Genomic DNA, 14,548 nt, shown 5'->3' with positions numbered 1-14,548 from the left:
ATATGACCAAACATGGATTTTGTTAGTGTAATTAAGAGCACAACATACCCATGACAAATAAAAAGGGGGAGAGCAAAGGAAACTCAAATGCTGACCATATTGCTCAAGTCAGCCTGTATGAGACATTTTGGTGTGAAGAAAAAGACTGAAGCAGCAAAAACTTTGAGACTTTAGATATTTCATAGAATTGAAGGTTTCTCTTAATTATTTCTAAATTGGAAACTCATAAATATACTTTAGTGTTCTCTACTAAGGGAAGACCCATTAAAGCATGCTCTTTTCACTCATTAAGGTTGCTGTTTGCTCAGAATTGCTATCATAGGAGGATTCGGGGAGGAATTCAAGCAATCTTAACTGTTGTAGGAAACGTGTGTGTATGTGTAAAGGAGAGTTATGTGTATGTGTATAATATGAAAATATATGAATTTATCTTACTTTATATTCATAAATATATCAATTTTTAATTCCAACTTGATATGGTGTTCAGAGGAAACAAAAAAAAAGTAGCAAAAACTATAAACTAAAAAATACACAGCTGAACAAAAGAGCTATTTGCAGGGGAGAAAGATGTACTTTCAGGAATATAATTTCATGTATAAATATATATACATTTTGAAGAAATTGGCAATTTATCGTTATGTACACTGAATCCCGGCCAGTTTATAGCTGGCCACATCTCAATGTTCACTCTGTAGTTGTGTTATCCAGTTGCATGGGTTTGTATTATTTTTTGCAATAAACTAGTTTTTTCTAAAAACATTCAATAATCTTATGATCTCACTATACTGAAATCAACAAATACACAAAATAAGTGGCGGGACTCACCCTCATCAGATGACCAATTGCTTTCTTCACTTTCATCACTTTTTATATTTCAGAAAGGAATGAAGTGAAAGGAAAGAAGAAGAAAATGAAACATTAATCCTCCTTCTAAAAAAGTCTAGAAAGGCCTAATTAGCTTTAAGATCTTTTCTAAAGCAAAACATTTACATTTGCATGAGTGCTCTTCAGTGTGACACAGAGAATCTGTAAAGCTCCAAATATAAAATTCATATTCACAATATAGCTCACTAAGGTAGCTGCCATTCTTGGAAGCATTTTTTTTTTACACTGATGAAAGGAAAGTGAGAATTTGTGTCTATGAACCTAATACCTGGGTATTTAGAATTGCAAAATTGACCCAGTTGGGACATCATGGATTTCTCCTCTACTGCCAAGATGTTGAGAAGCATAAATATCCTGAAATTGCTCAGAGATTATAAGCATAAAGCGAGGGATATCAAATGGCAAGGTAATTGTGAATTTCATAGTATTTTTGTGTCAATTTACCTCTCCTTATGTATTTCAATGCTTGAATTATTGTTTCCGATTTTCCTGAAATCCAGCAATTTTTTAATGTATTTTGAGATAATGTCTTCTCATATAGAGATCCCTCTTTGCTCAATTTATTTTTGCTTTATCTCCTGGGGTCTAAGAGCTACAATCAAGTCTCCATTTTCTTTCTAAATCCAATTTCACTTGGTCATTGCTTGAAGAGACATGTTCCCAATCAAGTAGAATCACCAGTCCGAAATTTTTTCCTTTAATAATTCTGTTCCCTGGCATGACTGAAAGTATCATTTGGTTTCTAATCATTTTATATAAAAATATAGAATGTAGAAAAAAATTTAAATAAATAATGTGTCAGCAGCTAATTTACACATTGGATAGAGCACTGGATTTTGGAGTTTGAAGGGCCTTAATTCTATTCAACTCCCAAATCCTCAAAATTTAGTTTATAACATTTGATAAAAGTCACAATAAATCAGTGGCTACATGATTTTTTAAAATTATGCTGGTAATGTATGGCAATGCTATTTTTGTAGCAAACATCTCTATATTTTAAGCAGAAATCACTTGGAGTGATGCATTTGAAGACATGTAGATTCTTTACAAAGTATATTTTTCTGTTTTAAATGGATATATTGAGAAACTTTTTTATGTTCTCATTATATATCTGATTTCTTTACAGTTTTGGGAAAGAAGGGAAGCTCACTTTTCATCGTAGTAACTTTTGTCGCTTTTGGCTTGTCCAGGTGGGTCAGGTGTTTCAAAACAATGTTCCCATTCCTCTATAACTATAAAAATCCCAATGTCAAAACAAAGAAGCAATAAAGTGGATAATCAAAAAGAATGTCAGACCACTTTTGAAGGCAATACTTTTGTCATATGGTTCTTTATATATATATATATATATATATATATATATGTTTATGCATATATATATGTATATATATATGTATCTCCCTTTATATTTATAAATACATCATTTTCTAAATACACCTTGATGTCATGAGAGAAGGGAGGAAAGGAAGAAAAAAATAAAGTAAAAAAATATACAGCAACCTTTCATGAATATAATTTCTTATATTAATATATTACAACTTTCTTGAACTGGTAACTTGTTATGTATATTGACTCCTCCCCCCGGCATTTAGCTAGACACATTGTAAGGTTCCCTATAGTTCTGTGTTATTATGTTGTATTTTTTTATTCTTTTTTAATGAAATTAATGTTTTTTTTAAATATATGTTACTGAATAAATAATCTCTGTATAATGAAATTAGAAAATATAAAGTATGAATTAACCTCACCATTATAAAACTTGTCTTTTTCTCTCCTTGTTTTATGTTCCAGGGAGTATTCATTTGAAAAGAGAAAAAAATAAAAAAATACATGAAATGTTAATTCCTCATTTTAAAAAGGTAGACTAGACTCAATTTGCCTAAAGGATCTTTAAAAAGAAAACCATCATTTACATTTTAGACGGCCCTGGAAGAGGAATCCTCTTTAGTGTGAGGCACTTTATGTCTCCAAGAAAAAAAAAAAAAAAAAAAAAAAAAAAAAAAAAAAATATATATATATATATATATATATATATATATATATATATATATATATATATATACTGTGAATGTCTAGAGTAACAAAAATTTGGAAGAGATCATGATGGTGAAGATAATTCTGAACAGGTTATTGTACTCCATGCTCTGACAATAGAGAATCCCTGTCAAGGTTTATTTTTAAACATTTAATTTCTTAAACAAAGATAGAGCCAAAATATAATTAGATACATATATTTCCATTGAATGTGGATCCCTTCATAATTGTTTAAGCTGAGATATTTCTCACTAGGTTGAAATTTTATTCAAAGCCCTTTGTAATGAGATATCCCATGATGATTTTTATGTCTGTCAGCATGCTGTGTAGAGATGGCATCTCTCTGCTTATTTCAATGACAAATACACAACATTATTTCTTAAAAAAAACATTTCTCATATTTATCTTTTCTCTACACTGAAAAGCGCCTAGCAGAACACAATACAATTATTTTGAGAAAAGATCATATGATATTATTCATTCATTCTTTTTCTTCTGGATGGGTTGTTTCAAGGTCACTCATTTTGGCCCTTTTCTGACTCAGCCAAGTCCTTTCCCTTTCTAGGATGGCTGCTTCATCAGAACCTGGCACCTTTTCTCAGAAGTCATTTCCAATTGAGACCTTCCTGGCTGTGAGAGGATAGGAAATTCCTCAGACATGCTTGAAAAAATGATTGCCCCACCCCCTCTCCTTTGTTACACCTCCTGCTTTCTCCTGTGCTTTTCACACAGTTTTCCTGAGCTAGCTTGATGAATGGAGAGACCAAAGGAGTGAAATGGATTTAATGGTACACTGATCAACATCCCCAGGGCCTTGGTAGAGATGGAACCTCACTGCTCACCACTCTTCTTCAAGAGCATGTTTTTCTTTGTGTTATGCAATCACTGTTTTATTTGACCATTTTGAATAAGTATCAGCATAAGCTGTTTTAAATGATCCCATTTAATATGAATATTGGACCTCAACACAAAGTTAATTCTAATCTAAGAGATTCCAATAGAAACTCACCAACAAAAACTTTTCCGGAATCTTTTTTTTTTCAAATGGATTTCACCATTGTCTGAAATAGTCAAACGTTTGAAAGTGACTTAAATTAGTATTTAGAGAAAAAAATGAACCATCAGTCATTTTCCTAATGTGAAATTAATGTTTGACTTTTCCATAGTAGAAATTCCCCCCATCCTTGTCCCCTACCCAATAGATGACAACTCCCAACAGGAAAGAAAATAGAATACTTGGATTGCCTGAAAGTTATGTTTCAGTAGTGTTCCAATAACTATGTAATCTGTAAATGTTAATGTCATTTCAAAAAACTCACCACATTCAAATAAATAAGATGTTTTTGATGTAACTTTCAAATGATGCATTCCTTAAAATGAAAATAGATGTAAATAGATGAAAATGAAAATAGAAATATTATATATATCCACACATATAAATACACATCTGTGAAATCATTTTATATATTCACATATGAAGAGACAGATAAAGGCAGAGACAGACTGAACTATTATTATGAAATTAGATAAGAAAAGGACTCATTTTATAATGATCTTGCATTACCTATTGAAAGGGCCTTGAAAAGTAATCAAATTCATACATTTTTTCCTGCAGTTTGTCACTTTCTCTGCCTATTGATAAGGGTTGAGGTTCCCTTTAAAATTCTCAACCCCCATGGATGAATATCTGGGCCCAGCCCCCACGGGATCTGAGCTGGCTTGGGTTTTCTCAGCCCCCCCAGTCAGTTTCATCCTTATCTGAAAAGGTCACCAAGAGTTTGGCACTGCCCACAATCTCCTTTTAGGTATGAAAGAGCCCAGCTGGAGCTCTCACTTTGCAAGAGCCCTTCCACTCAACACATGGTTATCCTTCTGGCCAGGTAAGGGTTCCTGCCCGCCCAGCGGCCACCTTTGGCCCTGGCATCTTTCTAACTGAACTTTACTTCCAAATTTCTACAATAAACCTTTTATTTATCAATCTAGTTTTTCGGGCCTGTAAATTCATTTACAGAGGACACTGTGCCTCCTGGGATCTTTGTGCAGGGCCAGCGGGATTGCCCCTTTCCTTTCTCTCATCACTATATCCTATGATCCAATCTATTCTCGTGTTCTAGGTGCCCTTTATATTTGAGAAGTTAACTTTCTGTTTTCATATAGACAAATGTGTGTGAACATACCACATATACTCACAATGCAGAGATAGCTTAAGTCCATTAAAAAAGGGGAAAAAAGAAAAAAAATACAGAAAACATTAAAGTGGGAAAATCCAGGGGCAGGTTGAAAAACCAACAGGCACTGTAGAATAAAATCCATGCTTTCCAAAGAGGCAGATCTTTTAGGTCTGGCCAGTATGGGAAGAGAAGAGAGATTTTTCACACCATTCAATGAGTAAGCCTAAGTAGTATTTCAGGCAAAGAATCTGCACTCCTACACGTACTCCCTCCCTCTACTTTCTAAATAAACACCTGAATGAATGAATCTGGAAGGGGAAAACTTCAAGGTTTCTGGCAAAAAAGAACTGAAGCTATTTGCATTCAATCTGAGTCAATGGACACCCAAACAATGACCACATGGGGCTTGATCCAGGACCTTTTGGTGGTCAAGTAGAATCAGATTGGTTTTGGAAATTCAAGTATTAAATTAAAACAAATGTCAAATTAATGAATAAAATATAATAAAATAATTTTAAAATTAAAATTTTAAAATAACTACAAATTAAAATTGAATTGAATTTTTAAAAATTTAAGAATTAAAAATTAAACCAGGATTAATCCTGGTCTTTAAGAAAGGATAGGCATTGCTACTTATTGGAAGGAGGGGAAAAGAAGTAGTAACTATTTAAGGAAGACAATTATTTTGCTGGGCAGATATTTAAACAGTAAAACAAAACAAAGGAGGGTGGGTTTAAGGGATTTCATTTTTAGAATACTGCATGGTAATATCTGAAGGATAATGAATGGTAAAGTAGAAAAGTAGCACCTACCCAATATTTCTGAAGCGTGGCTTCAAGTAAAATTCAGTATATTTTGACTGTGGAAAAAAAAAAGTCTTTCTATATCAATAGTAAACCAGCTTTTTTCACTGTCCTATGGTCAGGACTGACACCATTTAGTTGCTCTGTCCACTTTTAAAACAGATGCTTTATGATGCAACAACACCTCATATTAGCTGATTGATTATGATACCTGTCAGAGTTGTCCAGATTCAAAACTTTGTTGTAAGTTTTTTGCTATGTATGCTTTCTTAACCACACAGATAAAAGGTTTTTTGGTGTGTTTGTTTTGATTGGTTTTACCTTTTTAGAAGCTTACATTTTTATAATTCCCATTGATTAAAAGCACTGATTCCCTTTCCAATGAAATTAAGTAGAACTTTCTCTTTGGTGGGCATATGTCATGATTTAAGTCATCCAAGTGTTCCTAAACATTAAGTCCCCTCAGACTGATTCTGAGGAACTGAGGTTTTCTTTGAGAAATATGCTCTAAAGAAAAATATCTGATAACATCACTGGTGGAAAAAAATTAATCTATAGGAAAAATGTGGTTTAATATAAAAGGTAATAATGTCAAATAAGAACCTGAGGATTTCAAAAAGATAAATTCCTGTAATTTGGATATAGAATAGGAAAAATGTTCCAAAATCCCTGCAGATGTATTAGGAAGCAGATCCTATTTGTCAGAAATGTATTCTATCTGAAATCTAAGCTAAGTAACGCATTAGCCAAAAGAGAAAAAGGGAAAAAAATACTTGTAGGATTTTCTAACATAATCTAGTATCAAAACATCATCATTGAATCAGGCAAGATAAAAGTCCAAATGTCTTCCACAAATGACGTCTCTTAGACTTCAACCTTGTACATGGATTACCATTTCAATTCTGTTAAGTGTAATGGAATCCCAACATGTGTAAGTAAATTCATAATGAATTTGAAAATCTATAAAAATAATAGGTAGTTCAGTGAGTTAATACTGATCAAATATCTTCTCTGGCCAAGGCACAGTGCTAGGGGCTGAGGAGAAGAAGGGTGGTCATCTAAGGCAATTTTGTCTCTCAAGGAACTTCCAGTCTACTAGGGATGACTACATACTAACAATGCTGTATGTACAATCTACATACAGAACATAGTTTGAGGCAAAATGAAGAAAGAAAATTGCTCATAATAAGGATTCTACAAGTAGTTCTTGTAGGAAAAAAAAAGTTGATTTCTAACTTGTACTTGAAAGAACCTAAGGACACTCGAAGACACAGAAATCAGGAGAGAATACCATGAATGAGGAGAAAACCAGGGAGGAGGACTGACTCTGGTTGAAAGTTGGAATTTTGATGAAAATTTAAAAAGCCCAAAGAGACTGGATCCCAGAAGATACAGACAGTAAGGTCTTTGGAGTAATGGGGGACCAAAAAGCTTGGAGGAATCCTAGAAAGTAAGAGAGTGAGTGAGAGAGAGAGAGAGAGAGAGAGGGAGAGAGTGTGTGTGTTTGTGTGTGTGTGTGTGTGTGTGTGTGTGTGTAAGGGGGGAATAGGAATATGTTCAAAAATTACTGAGAATTAATCTTGGAGTTGGATAGGGAATCAGTATTTAGTAAATTGAAGGAACAAGTTGAGGGGATACCCTTCTGGAGGATCTCTTTTCCAGCTGAGTAGAGAACACATTAAAGTGGGAAAAACCACTTTCTAAATTAACACCTGAATGAATGAATCTGGAAGGGGAAAACTTCAAGGTTTCTGGCCAAAAAAGAACTGAAGCTATTTGCATTCAATCTGAGTCAATGGACACCCAAACAATGACCACATGGGGCTTGATCCAGGACCTTTTGGTGGTCAAGTAGAATCAGATTGGTTTTGGAAATTCAAGTATTAAATTAAAACAAATGTCAAATTAATGAATAAAATATAATAAAATAATTTAATTTTAAAATTGAAATTTTAAAATAACTACAAATTTAAATTGAATTGAATTTTAAAAAATTTAAGAATTAAAAATTAAACCAGATAGGCATTGCTACTTATTGGAAGGAGGGGAAAAGAAGTAGTAACTATTTAAGGAAGACAATTATTTTACAAAGGAGGGTGGGTTTAAGGGATTTCACTTTTAGAATACTGCATGGTAATATCTGAAGGATAATGAATGGTAAAGTAGAAAAGTAGCACCTACCCAATATTTCTGAAGCGTGGCTTCAAGTAAAATTCGGTATATTTTGACTGTCTGTGGAAAAAAAAAAAGTCTTTCTATATCAATAGTAAACCAGCTTTTTTCACTGTCCTATGGTCAGGACTGACACCATTTAGTTGCTCTGTCCACTTTTAAAACAGATGCTTTATGATGCAACAACACCTCATATTAGCTGATTGATTATGATACCTGTCAGAGTTGTCCAGATTCAAAACTTTGTTGTAAGTTTTTTGCTATGTATGCTTTCTTAACCACACAGATAAAAGGTTTTTTGGTGTGTTTGTTTTGATTGGTTTTACCTTTTTAGAAGCTTACATTTTTATAATTCCCATTGATTAAAAGCACTGATTCCCTTTCCAATGAAATTAAGTAGAACTTTCTCTTTGGTGGGCATATGTCATGATTTAAGTCATCCAAGTGTTCCTAAACATTAAGTCCCCTCAGACTGATTCTGAGGAACTGAGGTTTTCTTTGAGAAATATGCTCTAAAGAAAAATATCTGATAACATCACTGGTGGAAAAAAATTAATCTATAGGAAAAATGTGGTTTAATATAAAAGGTAATAATGTCAAATAAGAACCTGAGGATTTCAAAAAGATAAATTCCTGTAATTTGGATATAGAATAGGAAAAATGTTCCAAAATCCCTGCAGATGTATTAGGAAGCAGATCCTATTTGTCAGAAATGTATTCTATCTGAAATCTAAGCTAAGTAACGCATTAGCCAAAAGAGAAAAAGGGAAAAAAATACTTGTAGGATTTTCTAACATAATCTAGTATCAAAACATCATCATTGAATCAGGCAAGATAAAAGTCCAAATGTCTTCCACAAATGACGTCTCTTAGACTTCAACCTTGTACATGGATTACCATTTCAATTCTGTTAAGTGTAATGGAATCCCAACATGTGTAAGTAAATTCATAATGAATTTGAAAATCTATAAAAATAATAGGTGGTTCAGTGAGTTAATACTGATCAAATATCTTCTCTGGCCAAGGCACAGTGCTAGGGGCTGAGGAGAAGAAGGGTGGTCATCTAAGGCAATTTTGTCTCTCAAGGAACTTCCAGTCTACTAGGGATGACTACATACTAACAATGCTGTATGTACAATCTACATACAGAACATAGTTTGAGGCAAAATGAAGAAAGAAAATTGCTCATAATAAGGATTCTACAAGTAGTTCTTGTAGGAAAAAAAAAGTTGATTTCTAACTTGTACTTGAAAGAACCTAAGGACACTCGAAGACACAGAAATCAGGAGAGAATACCATGAATGAGGAGAAAACCAGGGAGGAGGACTGACTCTGGTTGAAAGTTGGAATTTTGAGGAAAATTTAAAAAGCCCAAAGAGACTGGATCCCAGAAGATACAGACAGTAAGGTCTTTGGAGTAATGGGGGACCAAAAAGCTTGGAGGAATCCTAGAAAGTAAGAGAGTGAGTGAGAGAGAGAGAGAGAGAGAGAGGGAGAGAGTGTGTGTGTTTGTGTGTGTGTGTGTGTGTGTGTGTGTGTGTGTGTGTGTGTGTGTAAGGGGGGAATAGGAATATGTTCAAAAATTATTGAGAATTAATCTTGGAGTTGGATAGGGAATCAGTATTTAGTAAATTGAAGGAACAAGTTGAGGGGATACCCTTCTGGAGGATCTCTTTTCCAGCTGAGTAGAGAACACATTAAAGTGGGAAAAACCACTTTCTAAATTAACACCTGAATGAATGAATCTGGAAGGGGAAAACTTCAAGGTTTCTGGCCAAAAAAGAACTGAAGCTATTTGCATTCAATCTGAGTCAATGGACACCCAAACAATGACCACATGGGGCTTGATCCAGGACCTTTTGGTGGTCAAGTAGAATCAGATTGGTTTTGGAAATTCAAGTATTAAATTAAAACAAATGTCAAATTAATGAATAAAATAAAATAAAATAATTTAATTTTAAAATTGAAATTTTAAAATAACTACAAATTTAAATTGAATTGAATTTTAAAAAATTTAAGAATTAAAAATTAAACCAGATAGGCATTGCTACTTATTGGAAGGAGGGGAAAAGAAGTAGTAACTATTTAAGGAAGACAATTATTTTACAAAGGAGGGTGGGTTTAAGGGATTTCACTTTTAGAATACTGCATGGTAATATCTGAAGGATAATGAATGGTAAAGTAGAAAAGTAGCACCTACCCAATATTTCTGAAGCGTGGCTTCAAGTAAAATTCGGTATATTTTGACTGTCTGTGGAAAAAAAAAAGTCTTTCTATATCAATAGTAAACCAGCTTTTTTCACTGTCCTATGGTCAGGACTGACACCATTTAGTTGCTCTGTCCACTTTTAAAACAGATGCTTTATGATGCAACAACACCTCATATTAGCTGATTGATTATGATACCTGTCAGAGTTGTCCAGATTCAAAACTTTGTTGTAAGTTTTTTGCTATGTATGCTTTCTTAACCACACAGATAAAAGGTTTTTTGGTGTGTTTGTTTTGATTGGTTTTACCTTTTTAGAAGCTTACATTTTTATAATTCCCATTGATTAAAAGCACTGATTCCCTTTCCAATGAAATTAAGTAGAACTTTCTCTTTGGTGGGCATATGTCATGATTTAAGTCATCCAAGTGTTCCTAAACATTAAGTCCCCTCAGACTGATTCTGAGGAACTGAGGTTTTCTTTGAGAAATATGCTCTAAAGAAAAATATCTGATAACATCACTGGTGGAAAAAAATTAATCTATAGGAAAAATGTGGTTTAATATAAAAGGTAATAATGTCAAATAAGAACCTGAGGATTTCAAAAAGATAAATTCCTGTAATTTGGATATAGAATAGGAAAAATGTTCCAAAATCCCTGCAGATGTATTAGGAAGCAGATCCTATTTGTCAGAAATGTATTCTATCTGAAATCTAAGCTAAGTAACGCATTAGCCAAAAGAGAAAAAGGGAAAAAAATACTTGTAGGATTTTCTAACATAATCTAGTATCAAAACATCATCATTGAATCAGGCAAGATAAAAGTCCAAATGTCTTCCACAAATGACGTCTCTTAGACTTCAACCTTGTACATGGATTACCATTTCAATTCTGTTAAGTGTAATGGAATCCCAACATGTGTAAGTAAATTCATAATGAATTTGAAAATCTATAAAAATAATAGGTGGTTCAGTGAGTTAATACTGATCAAATATCTTCTCTGGCCAAGGCACAGTGCTAGGGGCTGAGGAGAAGAAGGGTGGTCATCTAAGGCAATTTTGTCTCTCAAGGAACTTCCAGTCTACTAGGGATGACTACATACTAACAATGCTGTATGTACAATCTACATACAGAACATAGTTTGAGGCAAAATGAAGAAAGAAAATTGCTCATAATAAGGATTCTACAAGTAGTTCTTGTAGGAAAAAAAAAGTTGATTTCTAACTTGTACTTGAAAGAACCTAAGGACACTCGAAGACACAGAAATCAGGAGAGAATACCATGAATGAGGAGAAAACCAGGGAGGAGGACTGACTCTGGTTGAAAGTTGGAATTTTGATGAAAATTTAAAAAGCCCAAAGAGACTGGATCCCAGAAGATACAGACAGTAAGGTCTTTGGAGTAATGGGGGACCAAAAAGCTTGGAGGAATCCTAGAAAGTAAGAGAGTGAGTGAGAGAGAGAGAGAGAGAGAGAGGGAGAGAGTGTGTGTGTTTGTGTGTGTGTGTGTGTGTGTGTGTGTGTGTGTAAGGGGGGAATAGGAATATGTTCAAATATTATTGAGAATTAATCTTGGAGTTGGATAGGGAATCAGTATTTAGTAAATTGAAGGAACAAGTTGAGGGGATACCCTTCTGGAGGATCTCTTTTCCAGCTGAGTAGAGAACACATTAAAGTGGGAAAAACCACTTTCTAAATTAACACCTGAATGAATGAATCTGGAAGGGGAAAACTTCAAGGTTTCTGGCCAAAAAAGAACTGAAGCTATTTGCATTCAATCTGAGTCAATGGACACCCAAACAATGACCACATGGGGCTTGATCCAGGACCTTTTGGTGGTCAAGTAGAATCAGATTGGTTTTGGAAATTCAAGTATTAAATTAAAACAAATGTCAAATTAATGAATAAAATAAAATAAAATAATTTAATTTTAAAATTGAAATTTTAAAATAACTACAAATTTAAATTGAATTGAATTTTAAAAAATTTAAGAATTAAAAATTAAACCAGATAGGCATTGCTACTTATTGGAAGGAGGGGAAAAGAAGTAGTAACTATTTAAGGAAGACAATTATTTTACAAAGGAGGGTGGGTTTAAGGGATTTCACTTTTAGAATACTGCATGGTAATATCTGAAGGATAATGAATGGTAAAGTAGAAAAGTAGCACCTACCCAATATTTCTGAAGCGTGGCTTCAAGTAAAATTCGGTATATTTTGACTGTCTGTGGAAAAAAAAAAAGTCTTTCTATATCAATAGTAAACCAGCTTTTTTCACTGTCCTATGGTCAGGACTGACACCATTTAGTTGCTCTGTCCACTTTTAAAACAGATGCTTTATGATGCAACAACACCTCATATTAGCTGATTGATTATGATACCTGTCAGAGTTGTCCAGATTCAAAACTTTGTTGTAAGTTTTTTGCTATGTATGCTTTCTTAACCACACAGATAAAAGGTTTTTTGGTGTGTTTGTTTTGATTGGTTTTACCTTTTTAGAAGCTTACATTTTTATAATTCCCATTGATTAAAAGCACTGATTCCCTTTCCAATGAAATTAAGTAGAACTTTCTCTTTGGTGGGCATATGTCATGATTTAAGTCATCCAAGTGTTCCTAAACATTAAGTCCCCTCAGACTGATTCTGAGGAACTGAGGTTTTCTTTGAGAAATATGCTCTAAAGAAAAATATCTGATAACATCACTGGTGGAAAAAAATTAATCTATAGGAAAAATGTGGTTTAATATAAAAGGTAATAATGTCAAATAAGAACCTGAGGATTTCAAAAAGATAAATTCCTGTAATTTGGATATAGAATAGGAAAAATGTTCCAAAATCCCTGCAGATGTATTAGGAAGCAGATCCTATTTGTCAGAAATGTATTCTATCTGAAATCTAAGCTAAGTAACGCATTAGCCAAAAGAGAAAAAGGGAAAAAAATACTTGTAGGATTTTCTAACATAATCTAGTATCAAAACATCATCATTGAATCAGGCAAGATAAAAGTCCAAATGTCTTCCACAAATGACGTCTCTTAAGACTTCAACCTTGTACATGGATTACCATTTCAATTCTGTTAAGTGTAATGGAATCCCAACATGTGTAAGTAAATTCATAATGAATTTGAAAATCTATAAAAATAATAGGTGGTTCAGTGAGTTAATACTGATCAAATATCTTCTCTGGCCAAGGCACAGTGCTAGGGGCTGAGGAGAAGAAGGGTGGTCATCTAAGGCAATTTTGTCTCTCAAGGAACTTCCAGTCTACTAGGGATGACTACATACTAACAATGCTGTATGTACAATCTACATACAGAACATAGTTTGAGGCAAAATGAAGAAAGAAAATTGCTCATAATAAGGATTCTACAAGTAGTTCTTGTAGGAAAAAAAAAGTTGATTTCTAACTTGTACTTGAAAGAACCTAAGGACACTCGAAGACACAGAAATCAGGAGAGAATACCATGAATGAGGAGAAAACCAGGGAGGAGGACTGACTCTGGTTGAAAGTTGGAATTTTGATGAAAATTTAAAAAGCCCAAAGAGACTGGATCCCAGAAGATACAGACAGTAAGGTCTTTGGAGTAATGGGGGACCAAAAAGCCTGGAGGAATCCTAGAAAGTAAGAGTGAGAGAGAAAGTGAGAGAGAGAGAGAGAGAGAGAGAGAGAGAGAGAGAGAGAGAGAGAGAGAGAGAGAGAATGTGTGTACTTGTGTGTGTTTGTGTGTGTGTGTGTGTGTGTGTGTGTGTGTAAGGGCGGAATAGGAATATGTTCAAAGATTATTGAGAATTAATCTTGGAGTTGGATAGGGAATCAGTATTTAGTAAATTGAAGGAACAAGTTGAGGGGATACCCTTCTGGAGGATCTCTTTTCCAGCTGAGTAGAGAACACATTAAAGTGGGAAAAACCACTTTCTAAATAAACACCTGAATGAATGAATCTGGAAGGGGAAAACTTCAAGGTTTCTGGCCAAAAAAGAACTGAAGCTATTTGCATTCAATCTGAGTCAATGGACACCCAAACAATGACCACATGGGGCTTGATCCAGGACCTTTTGGTGGTCAAGTAGAATCAGATTGGTTTTGGAAATTCAAGTATTAAATTAAAACAAATGTCAAATTAATGAATAAAATATAATAAAATAATTTAATTTTAAAATTGAAATTTTAAAATAACTACAAATTAAAATTGAATTGAATTTTAAAAAATTTAAGAATTAAAAATCAAACCAGATAAGCATTGCTACTTATTGGAAGGAGGGGAAAAGAAGTAGTAACT

At 33.7% G+C, this 14,548-nt stretch overlaps 1 long non-coding RNA gene across 1 annotated transcript in view; it reads right to left on the bottom strand.

The window, feature by feature from the left end:
- Nucleotides 1-825: 825 nt before the first annotated feature.
- Nucleotides 826-14,548, bottom strand: part of LOC141561374 (uncharacterized) — a 238,867-nt gene continuing 225,144 nt past the window's right edge. Inside the window, exons 3-5 of the long non-coding RNA XR_012488036.1 lie at nucleotides 2,634-2,659; nucleotides 2,036-2,117; nucleotides 826-863 (exon numbers count right to left, since the gene is read on the bottom strand). This is a non-coding gene — a long non-coding RNA (uncharacterized LOC141561374). The remainder of the gene's footprint in view (nucleotides 864-2,035; nucleotides 2,118-2,633; nucleotides 2,660-14,548) is intronic.

Source organism: Sminthopsis crassicaudata, chromosome 3 (genome assembly GCF_048593235.1).
Source record: "Sminthopsis crassicaudata isolate SCR6 chromosome 3, ASM4859323v1, whole genome shotgun sequence".
Classification (NCBI taxonomy): domain Eukaryota; kingdom Metazoa; phylum Chordata; class Mammalia; order Dasyuromorphia; family Dasyuridae; genus Sminthopsis; species Sminthopsis crassicaudata.
Note: the sequence above shows the minus strand (reverse complement) of the source record. Positions and strands in the feature narration are given on the sequence as shown.